Source organism: Lissotriton helveticus, chromosome 5_1 (assembly GCF_964261635.1).
Source record: "Lissotriton helveticus chromosome 5_1, aLisHel1.1, whole genome shotgun sequence".
Taxonomy (NCBI): Eukaryota; Metazoa; Chordata; class Amphibia; order Caudata; family Salamandridae; genus Lissotriton; species Lissotriton helveticus.
The window spans coordinates 443,719,011-443,731,333 of record NC_136065.1 but is presented as its reverse complement, the minus strand read 5'-3'; positions in this window follow the sequence as shown (position 1 = coordinate 443,731,333).

Here is a 12,323-nt window from a genome sequence, read left to right as displayed (position 1 = left end):
GTGCCCGAGACTTGGGTTTGATACCTAGAATCAACATATTATTTAATTCCTTCTTTTGCTTGATAATTTCTGTGTATCAGCACTTGGCTCCTACTTGAGGTTCCATTTAAACGCTTTTTGGGCTTTGGGCTTTGTGTTCTTGGTCAGACTTTCAGGCCAAGCATTAGTCTAGCCAGGGATCTGCCCACGGCACTGTATGGTTTATTTCCGTATGCAGGGAGTATAGTGCTCAACCCATGCTATACTGACTTGTGTTCCATCTCTGCTTGCTACCGGGTCTTGACTGTGTACATGAATCGTTCAACCATTCCATTTGCTTTAGCCTGAAATTGTGTGACTTTACCATGTTTGAAATTTTAAGTGTGTGGCAAATTCACAAAATTCATGTTCATTGAATGGAGGCGATTGTTGTTTTTCACAATTGTGGAACTCCCCTAGGCTACAAAGATTTCATCTAATGCTGGAATTACAGCTTTTGCTCTTTCAATGAGGAGAGCTACTTAACCAGCATAAATAATGAGCATTCATCCATCACCCCAATGCACATTTTCCTGATTGGAATTATCCAAAGAAGTCAAATGCAACATCACATCTAGCAGAAGAAACATTTGCAAAGGGAGGGGGTTACCTTCTTGACCGAGGATTTTGCATTGATGGAAGTTCAAAGTTCTATTCTACACCTTGTCTCAAAGATCCCACCTTCAACATCAGATGTCATGTTGACTTGTGACACTAAGAATGTACAGTGCAGGCTACAGGTACCTTGAACGTAATAATTGACTAGTTTCCTGATTTATACCAAATTGGCATACTGCTGGCAGAGGCATCTCTGCCATGCATGTGGCTTACCGTACTGGACCCCAATGTCCCTATTGTCCTCCTCCTTCCTGTCCATCCCTGCATCCCACAAAAGTGGTATCCAATATCCTACTGGTGTGATGACCTTCGGGTCACATGGGCACAGGCCAGCAATATGTTGGATATTATTTGAGTGTGAAATATTACCTTTCAGTATAATCAGAGATGTAGATTTAAAACATACAGTAATACATTTATTTTGCAAATAAACTTTAGAACACTTAAATATTCAGTTGATAGCGAGAATGAAATGAATGGTTCTATCGCCTCCACTTGCATCCTGACCCTTGCACAGAATAAATTGATAATATCTGTGACAACAATGGTTCCTGGTACTGTGGTAGTGGGCAGAGAAAGAAAAAGGTGGAACAGTGCAACAAAGAGATGGTACACCATCTTGGGCAGGAATGCAGACCACTGAATTATGGACAGGAAAATATTGGGGGACACAGAGACAAAGAAACACATTCTTAGAGCTAGTAGGAGCAAAATAGTGGGGTGTCAACCCTGATGGGGGACCGTCTGTGATAGAAATGGTGATGACATTGGAAGGAAAAAGAACATCCCCAGAAGAAGAGCTCTGCAGGATAGACTGAGTGGCCTTCCGAGAGCAAACAACTGCAGCTTGCTACAAGGGGCTGACAATATGAGGTAGAGAAGATAGAGAGGAGACAGTACAGAGATGAATGTGAACATAGATCAGGAACAAATATTGTTCAGAAGAAAAACAGTGGCTATATGACACTTGGAGGCCCAGGGCACAATGGGCTTGTGTACTCACTTTCTGTACCATCAGTTTACTCTGATATTACAGTAATAGCAGAAGATGCTTGCACGACCCATTCCATAATGCAGGTTACGCTGGTGCTACGTGGGTACCTGTGCAATCTCACATGGGCGTTCCCTCATTTGCATGAGAGTTTGGCCCCTGTAAGTGAGGGAATCCTATGAGTTTGCCCGGTGTCATATTAAGGAAGTGGGCCACAGACATAGAGGCAGTGAGGATGTGCACGCATTGTGTGCCACGTAAAGGTGGCGCACAGTCAGGATACTCCCCAGTGGTACTCCATGGAATGAGGGAAATAGGGCTCCAATGACCCTAAGAAATTGACCTGCAGATGGGTGCATTCACTCACTGAACCATGTTTTAGGGGGATCTCGGACCCCCCATTGAAAGGCACTTAATCTCCTGTCTGCAGAATGAAATGTGGAGTGGCAGCGTCAAAAGCATGTTGATATTTCTCTAAAACGCACTCCCAGCGCATGCTTGGGTTTGCAACTCTAATGGGAAGGGCAGATATGATGTGATACGGTGCAGTTTCCGATTATGTAGTCTGCACATAGACTTAACTGTGCACCATATTGCAGAGTTGGATAGTAAGCGGTAACCATAGCACAGCCTGAAAATACAAGTCGGTAAAAGATTTAGTAAAGAAATGTTAATTCGAGCATATTTTATTTTAAATTAGAAGACAAAGAGGAAATGTACACATATCAATTTTTATAAAAAAGATTGTCTTATTGTCACTTACAGTTACCCCAGATGAAGAACCCGGTGGGGTTCAAAATGCATTGGGTTTGAATAAACTGCTTTGGAAGAACTTTGCTTCAGTGCGTGCTTGGGGAGAAAGGTTCGAAAGGCCGACCACAGCATGAGAAACTATGGAAATTGCATTACGTCGCAGGAGGATGCAGAATGAATGGATAAATAATTCTTGATGATTGCATAAACAACAGAGGATAAAAACACATGAGTCTAAGGGAATATAAGCAAATGCACTTTTGAAAAAAAGCTGTCGCCACTGATTTGGGGCATAAGAAGTGCCCCAATTATTGACTAAGTTTGGTTCAACACGTGCAGTTTTGGGCTTGGCACGTCAATAGTGAGCACGCTACCATGATGATACTGTTTGATCAATTTGGACCTGAAGTTTGATAAAAAAGGGGTGCAACCCGTTTAAATAATGAACTACGTCGAATGCAAGCCACTTCGGGTTAGCACCCATTGAGATGAACTGTGTGGAGAAGAAGTGTTCCACATCCTCCTGCAAAACATCCTGGGTCTTTAAAGACGTTTATTTTGAAAAATGTCGGATGGTGACCGAAAACTTAGATATCGGAATTGAGTGTATCATGAAATATACAGTCTTTAGTTTAAAAATGTAAAGTATCTCTTATTTTTTATTTAGGAGGTTAAATAACGTTTCTGACATATTACGTTGCACCATGGGAATTGAAGTGTCCCGGGTTTCGAGCGGGTGGCCCAGGTGTAAACAATTAAAGCGAAAGGATTGGGCAGGAATAGAAGAGAGGGCGTAAGATGGGTTTAAACATCGAAGTTTAGTAAAAGGAATCTTTGCTACACGAAGGATGTGAGAGACAGATAGAGCTTTGAGCAGGTACGTGTAATGTGACTATGTGATAGAAGAAAGGAAACGAATGACAGATGCAACAGGCAACCGGAGAGTAAAACATCGCTAGTTGTTAAAGTGGGAGGTTTTTAGCTGGTGCGAGTGAGACGGGTGAACTACGGATCGTAGTTAAGCATTCCCATAGAGGAGTTTAGAGTGCAGACACGCCCTTGTGTTCAGTTGTCGAAGCGAGGGGGGGTGCAGAGAGGGAAAGAGAGAAGCTGGTGAAGGGAGGGAGTAGTTAGCGAGAAAGAAGGAAGTAGAAGGTTAAGAAGGGTCACTCCTGAAAATACAAGTCGGTAAAAGATTTAGTAAAGAAATGTTAATTCGAGCATATTTTATTTTAAATTAGAAGACAAAGATGAAATGTACATATATCAATCTTTATAAAAAAGATTGTCTTATTGTCACTTACAGTTACTCCAGATGAAGAACCCGGTGGGGTTCGAAATGCATTGGGTTTGAATAAACTGCTTTGGAAGAACTTTGCTTCAGTGCGTGCTTGGGGACAAAGGTTCGAAAGGCCGACCACAGCATGAGAAACTATGGAAATTGCATTACGTCGCAGGAGGATGCAGAATGAATGGATAAATAATTCTTGATGATTGCATAAACAACAGAGGATAAAAACATGAGTCTAAGGGAATATAAGCAAATGCACTTTTGAAAAAAAGCTGTCGCCACTGATTTGGGGCATAAGAAGTACCCCAATTATTGACTAATATTAAGGAAGTGGGCCACAGACATAGAGGCAGTGAGGATGTGCACACATTGTGTGCCACGTAAAGGTGGCGCACAGTCAGGACACTCCCCAGTGGTACTCCATGGAATGAGAGAAATAGGGCTCCAATAACCCTAAGAAATTGACCTGCAGATGGGTGCATTTACTCACTGAACCATGTTTCAGGGGGATCTCGGACCCCCCATTGAAAGGCACTTAATCTACTGTCTGCAGAATGAAATGTGGAGTGGCAGCGTCAAAAGCATGTTGATATTTCTCTAAAACGCACTCCCAGCGCATGCTTGGGTTTGCAACTCTAATGGGAAGGACAGATATGATGTGATACGGTGCAGTTTCCGATTATGTAGTCTGCACATAGACTTACCTGTGCACCATATTGCAGAGTTGGATAGTAAGCTGTAACCATAGCACAGCCTGAGGCAGCATCTGAGAAGCGAAAGAAAATAGGAAATAGAGGCATGGGGATAAGTGCATGTTTGGGGGTGTGGGAGATGTATTTTCAATGGTGGCCCTTCTGGCAGGTTAGGAAGGAATTAATGGAAGGTTTTAGTTGATGCTGAATTAGAGGGGAAGAGGGGAAAGGCCCATGAGGAATGGGACTTAGAAGAGGAGCCTCCCTGTACAGGATTCTTAGGTCCTTCTCACTTTGGGCAATTATAAACAGTTCTTTTTCACTAGGTCATTAATGGAATGTGCCGCCTGTGGTTGAAAACACAGCAGAGTTTGTTGAAGCCTGAAAATAAACTATATAACAAAACAAACCCTAAAGACAATACAACAATACAAAGCAGCAAACACACACACAAAATGCAAAACAAAAAGATAACAAATGAAACACAACCACAGCACAACACATTGATAATACAGTAAAAACACAAAAGAACACATCAATAAATAGAAATAGGACGCAACAACAATAGCACCTAAGTGAAACCAACATAATACAACTCAACACAACATAAAACCACAGTACAACAACAAATAGCACAAACGCAGTATACTAACACAATGAAGCAATGCATCAATGTTAAACTTGACATTCTTGGCATTGTATTCTCCAAAGCTTTTTGGCTTCACTCTTTGTTTTTTGCTGAACTGGTTTATGTTGGCATTAGTACTGTGTGTATTTTACCCCTACTAACCAGCGCTAAAGTGATTGTGGTCTGTCCTTCAAACATGGTAAAATTGGCCTACACCTAATTGGCAAATGTAATTTACTTGTAAGTCCCTAGTAAATGTTACTAACTATACCTGTACCCAGGGCCTGTAAATTAAAAGCTACTAGCGGGCAGCAGCACTCGTGCCACCCTCTAAAGAATCACCGTAAAACATGTCTCAGACCGGTTACTATAGCTTGTGGTGCAGTTTTATATTGCCATTTTGAAATGGCAAAATGTCTTTTGCCAGGCCTAAACCTTCCTTTTAAATATTCATATGTCACCCCTAAGGTAGGTACTAAAGGCTCAAATGGAAGAGTGCAACACATTGAATAAGAAGAATATATGTGTTTAAGATGTACATGCTCTAGCAGTGAAAATCGGTTTCACTGTTGTAAGGCCTATATCTCTCCCCTAACACTGGGTTACCTTCTCACAATTAATAAGTGCTAACTTTAGAGTGGGAGCAGATTGAGATATCCTGTTTACAGTCAAATAAATTGTTATTTGAAATCCTCTTTAATGGTGAAGTCAGATTTTAAGTTACAATTTTGAAAATGCCACATTTAGAACAGTGCCTTCAGTCAGTGTCCCGGGGCACATGACTGTGAATGCTCTTCTGTTGGACTTTGTGTATTGCTTTCATGCAGTGAGACAAAATGGGCTTAGATGTGGACAGGATGGACCATCTTAGCAGTAGCGGCCCGTGGAGGGAGTGTCGTGGGGCAGTGGGGCGGGGAGGGGCATGGTGGGGGTAGTAAACTCCAGCTCATGGCTGACCGGAGTAATGAAAATAAATAAATAATTTAATTAAATTAAATTCATTACGCACGCTGAAACGCATTTGGCATTTCAGCATGAGCAATGAAATTTGTTTTATTTATTTATTTATTTATTTACATTACTCCCGTCGACCGTGAGCTGGAGTTTACTACTAATTAGATTTTTGTCATGCTGTTATTTTATTTATTACAATTTAGTTTTTCGGAATTAGTTTATGCTTTTCTAGTGTTGTTCTTTTACTTTATTACTGTTTGTGTGCTGCTTTACACTTTGCCTATAAGTTAAGCCTGGCTGCTTTTTTGCCAAGTTCCCAGAGGGTAAAACACAGATTAATGTAGTAATTTTTGTGGTTCACCCCAACAACAATTGTGGTTGTTGCCTGAGTGGGGGTTCCACTCCCTCAACCAATAATCCAATTTCTTAGGATCACAAAATAACACAGCACCTGGCGTAAGATGACCAACTCTGCCCCAGCTGTGCCAACCTCTTAAATATCTTGAAATTCATTTAATATTATCCATCTTATGAGTACTCATTATATCTACTTCTGAATGGTGTTAGGCTCAACTTCTCTCGCCCTGGACTTATACTTGTCCCCTGAGGTTTACGTGTTGGTTTCTTCAGCAGGTACATTGACACCTTGAGATATTTGACCAAAAATCAAAGTTTTAAGATAAAGTATCAATTCTGTAGTGCATTTACCTGAGCTAAATTACTACCTTTTGTATCAGTAAATATTACCAAGCTCAATGCAACTAATTTTACCAACTTCAGAAGAGTGAAAGCCTGAATTGTCCCTGTTGCCAATGTAATCTATAATATGCAGATTACATATAGATCTCTGCAATAGGCGCATCAACCAGTGCCTTAGTCCCCTGGTGTATGATCTCATGCTAACAAACACATTTCTGAAGCATGTGCATAAATATGCTAACCTGCGCTGGAGGGATGCTAACCTTGGTTTTACGGAACCGCTCTTCACAAAGACAGTATTAGAAAAGAATACCCAAATCAATATTCATGCTCAACACACACAATCTGAATTCCTTTCCAAAGACAGCACAGAGACAGCTCTGATCACCACCACTGATGACATAAGAACCCTCCTCTACCACAAAGAGACTGTGACCCAGATCCTCCTGGACCTCTCAGAAGCATTCCACACCGTCTACCACTACACCCTCATCAAAAGACTCTTCAACATTGGTATTCGATCCAATGCCCTCAAGTGGATTCCTTCCTTCCTTACAGGACGTACGTACACAGAGCATCCAGCTGCCTCCCTTCACCTCCAAACCCTGTGAGGCGTACCCCAAGGATCATCCCTCAGCCCCACCCTCTTCAACACTTACATGACCCCCCTCAAAGACATCATCAGATCTCATGACCTCAACATAATTTCATATGCAGACAATGCTCAATTTATCTCTCGCTCTCTGAAGACCCCTTCACTGCCGGAACCAACTTCAGCAACCCCATGACTAGTGTAGCCAATTGAATGAGGGACAACAGCCTTAAACCCAACTCCTACAAGTTAGAAGTACTGATTTTCGGGAACAACACATCCATCTGGGACCACAGCTGGTGGCCAACAGAACTTGGACCAACACCCACACTGATAGACCACGCACGCAGCCTTTGCATCATTCTCGACAGCAAACTGACCATGAAACAGCAAGTCAAGGCAGTTGCCTCCTCCTACTTCTGCACCCTTCACACATTCTGCAGAATCTTCTGATGGATCCCTTCCGAGACCCGAAAAACCGTCTTTCAGGCCCTTGTCACCAGCTGCCTTGACTACGGCAATGCTCTATGCCGGCATCTCCGCCCAGCTCATCAAACAACTTCATACCATACAAAATGCGGATGGCAGACTCATCCTAAACCTCCTCAAAAGGACCCACATCATCACCCACCTCAGACACCTAGACTGGCTCACTATCCAGAAAAGATACAAGTTCAAGGTCCTCACACATGCCTACAAAACTCTACACGATCAAGGACCAGCCTAAATCAACCAATGATTGAATTTCCATTGACCCGCAAGGCATCTGTGCTCCTCTACTCTAGCCTGTGCACATACCCTTCCCCCGCATCTATCACAGCCACGGCCGCGGCCACTCCTTCTCCTACATCACCACTAAGACCTGGAATGACCTGCCCCAGCATCTTCGAACAGCACCCTCACGGGTGGACTTCAGAAAGAATTTCAAGACCAGGCCTTTCGAATGAGACGTCACACCCTCAGCGCCCAGGTATCCCTAGGGGTTGACAGTGTTGCACTATTTAAATACTGATTGATTTATTGACAAAAGCTATGTGCAATTAAAAAAACAGAAGCATTAGGCCGTCTAAACCTGGTTATTTTGGGGTGTTCCCATTCATTAGACAAAATACCATTAGCATGTCTGTTAGTATTTTAGTTTTCCTTTATTATCCTGGGTTTTCTTTTCCAAACAATCAGAAAAGGCGTTTGTGTGGAGAAGATTTAAGAATTTCTGGAATGTTTAATGTAGCAAGCCAGTACCTACTTTGGGGCATGCGATTGTGTGATATCTAAAGGCACTTTCCTAATTTCCCAGATCGAAATTTTAATTTTCATCTAAATGTTATTGTTCTTTTTAACATACATTCTCAGCCACTGGTATTTATGCATTCGTGCTTTTAGGTTCATCCTTGTTTTAATGACATAGAGTACAGTGCATAAGCCCAAAGAGGAAGCGATCTAATCTTGTCTTTAATTTCATTGACTAACAGACCCGGATTGTGTTGCATTTGATTGAATTCCTCCTTAATCTAACTCTCACAGTTGAAGTACCGTCTCAAGCGTACTCAAGTGGCTAATTGTCCATTTCAGTTTAAGAGATGTTTTTCAATATTGCCATAATCTTCGATTACTTGAAATTAATTTTCCTCAGTAAAGTGATTTTACCCGCATTGACAATCACCAGTTTAGAAGATAGAAGAAAGCAGCATGTGTTGTGTATAGTTGCTCAGGTTTTATTCTGGTGTCATAATAGTGGTAGTCAGCTCTACAATTCAACGCGTGTTTTTAAGATGGCCATGGCCTTCATCCATGTGTTTGTCCTTGGGTGCCATAATTCATCCACAATGACTCTCAATCCACAAAAGAAATCTGTATCACAAAGTTACAACTCTGCATGGGGTCAAATTTACGACTTTTCCTTTTCCATAAATTTGTCCTTGAGTCAGTGCTTTGACAAGCTTCGGAGGGGCCTGGGTCAAAATCTTTTGGAGTGGCTCCCTCACCCAGAAATTCTTATCGGCCATAGGAGGTTGGAAAAGTAAGTGGATCTTCCAAGATGCAAAAGCTCCCCTATCCTCTCCTGTATCTCCCCAATCATCCCTGTGTGTCTTTATGCTATGTGTGTATGAGTGAACACTAAAGTGATTTTAGTTAATGAAAATAATTAGCTTTTGAAATCTTTTACCAAAACGTAGGAGGATGAAATTCACTATGGTGCCACCCATGGAACAATAAGCACATAATGCTGAATTGTGTTTTTTTTGTAGAAAGAGGCATCCATCTTCATCTCCCCACAACCGTCCAAAAAATGGGCCAGACTGGCTCTGAGTGATTGATCTGCTATTCATGTGTATTTTTAGCTGACATGCAGGGTCTAGAGTGTTGGACCCAGCTCCACTTCCCTTGTTTCCTTATGATGGCATGTGCAGGGCCCCGTCTAGAATGCGTTCCCAATTAATTTGGCCCAGCTGCACTTGCCTTGTGATGGCCCTTACTGGAATATGCTTGGAAAGCAGTGCCAGACCTAATGTTTTTTAAGACTACTCAAAAAAAGCTTTTGTGAATTCCTGCTTTAGCTTGTGTGTTCACATGTGTCATGGTAGTATTTTTTTAACACAAAAAACAGTAATCGCTGAGGACCTGGGGCAATTAGCAGAACAAGGAACAGACAGAGGTCCTTAGCTGAAGGAATATATAGAAATTCTGTGCAGCTCCTCTTTCAAGGATTGGCAGTAATTCTTGGTGCTTAAGCACCACATATATGTATTTATATTACCCTACAAGGCATTGTCTTTTGTCTGGCCAATGTGCCAATGAACCTAGTTTTGTGACTTTACTTGTTGAGGCAATCTGCGGACTAGTTGAACTAATGTGGTTCTTTGCATAATTACACTAAAAAAACTCAGCCTGACAATGGGACTTGTCATTCTTGAGTAATGGATATTGTCAGGGTTATTATGTAGCGCAAAATAACGGCCAGTGTGCAAATCGCCCAGGCATATATCATCACTATTTCTAGGAACATTGTGTCTGGTCAAACATTTGACCCATGCCCAAATTTGATTGCCGACCTGGATATGCAGAGACCCTGCATAGGGCGCATGAAGGTTAGATATGTGATGCAATTACCTGATGCCGAAGAGTGGGTGTTTCACATGGCCAAACATGATAAGTTTCAAGGTCAATAATAGCATTATGATGAGAATGTGTTCTGAGATGCATGTTGCTGGTGGGACATAATGAAACCCAGAAATGTAATTACACTCAGCAGTCATGTTTTTAATTAGAAAATCATTTTTTGTTTTTTTCATTTACAGTTTCTGTGGTCCTGAAGAGAACCCCATAAGAGTAGCTGGTTCGAAACCCGTCGACCTCCTGTTGTATGCCAAACAAATTTTGCCCACAAAAATGCTAGTTGAGTTGTGCATCTCTGAAATAACATTTAATTGAACGAATATATTGTGATTGCACAAGATGCACAACTAAGTTAGATTCAAGTTTTTTCTAAGCTTTTTCTTTGTTTGGTTTTGGTCCTTGATCTATCCAGTTATTAATTAGGATTCTTGGAAACAAAGGTTTTGGAATGTGTTTGTGTGTGTGGTATAGGTCGACGGCGAAGGGGGAATGGTGTATGAATGATGAAGTATGAATTCTAGTGGTTTGTATAAACCGGAGTGTGATCCGGTCATTATAAACATTTCTTGATTTATATCTTTTTGTCTTTTGTCTGGTGTGATTTTTTGTGGTTTTTAAAAAAATAGTGTATTGTGTATATATAAGAGGAAAGTGATTAAAATTGTTACTTTAAAGAATAAATACTATTTAATAGTGATGGGGGATATTGACTTGTAGCTTTTGCGCCGTTTTGTATTTTTGTTGAATCTATTATCAGTATTGGCATTTGGTATTGTTCTTTCCACTAAGGGGCTCAGCCTTACTGATTGGAGCCACACCCATTTGTGTTTTTCAGATTCTGTGATGCTGGCATGGCTAATAATAAGTTGAAGTAGATAGAGCAGAAGTACTTAGAGAATAGATTACCCTCTGACAGGTCCTTGAAGTCCAGATGTAGTAGGATCCATTTGGGTTTCACCTCTCTGGACAGTGTGTCTTAGGTGTAGGAAAAAAACATGCCTGTGTTTGACATTTCCCTCTCAAATGAAACTTATATAATCCTTCACAGGTAAGTGGGGCTACCCATAACCTCAGAGGTAACTGTGGGGCTCCAGTCAGGTTGTATAGTTCTCTGTATCGATAGACACAGTCTAAAGGATTGCGTAAATTCTACCCATGCTATGTTTTAGTACATGTAAAACTCACTCCCATTGGCATTAATGGGAACTTACCAACTCCCTCTTCCCTCCACACCAATCTAGTACAGGAAGGTTTTTTTTCAATTTGGAAAGGATTTATATAAGTGTGAACAATGTCCCAGGAGGAAGGGTCTCAAAGTGCCTCACATTTACATACAATAAATTACAATATGCATGGACAAACCTAAAAAAGAACCATTATCCTGTGCTTTTATGAGGGTACAGAGTGTGCTTACATAATCAGTACATCAAGAGATTGATAAGCAAAAAGGGCATAGGATGCAGAATAACATTCCATACCCTAGGAGTGAACCCGAAAAGGAATGTGCAGCTAATAAGCTTTTTGTACAATGTTTGCTCTATTGGCAAAGGATTGCTTTGCTTCGGACCACTCGGGAGCCTGAGAGATGGTCAATTTCTGCTAGAGATATAAGTGCCTTATAGATTAAATATGCAAAAAGAACAATTGATGGACAGAATGCAGAACAATGTCATGCATTCAACCCAGTATAGAGATCTGTTCATCTTTTTTTGCTCCCCATGCCATTCCAGTTTGAACCCAGCCATATGCAAATCAGTCTTGACCCTACGCCCAATGTGAACAGTCCAGCCAGAACTGCCACACAAGGTCCTCCCCGGACTGGAAACAAGCATACTAGAACCCGTTTTGGGGTTTCATCCCTCATCAGCCAGGATAGCTTGGCTCCAGTGGCATGGAGAGCATGGGACCCGCGTATGAGCATACCCGTCCCACTTGGGGTGACAAATGCAAGAAGAACAATTGATAGACAG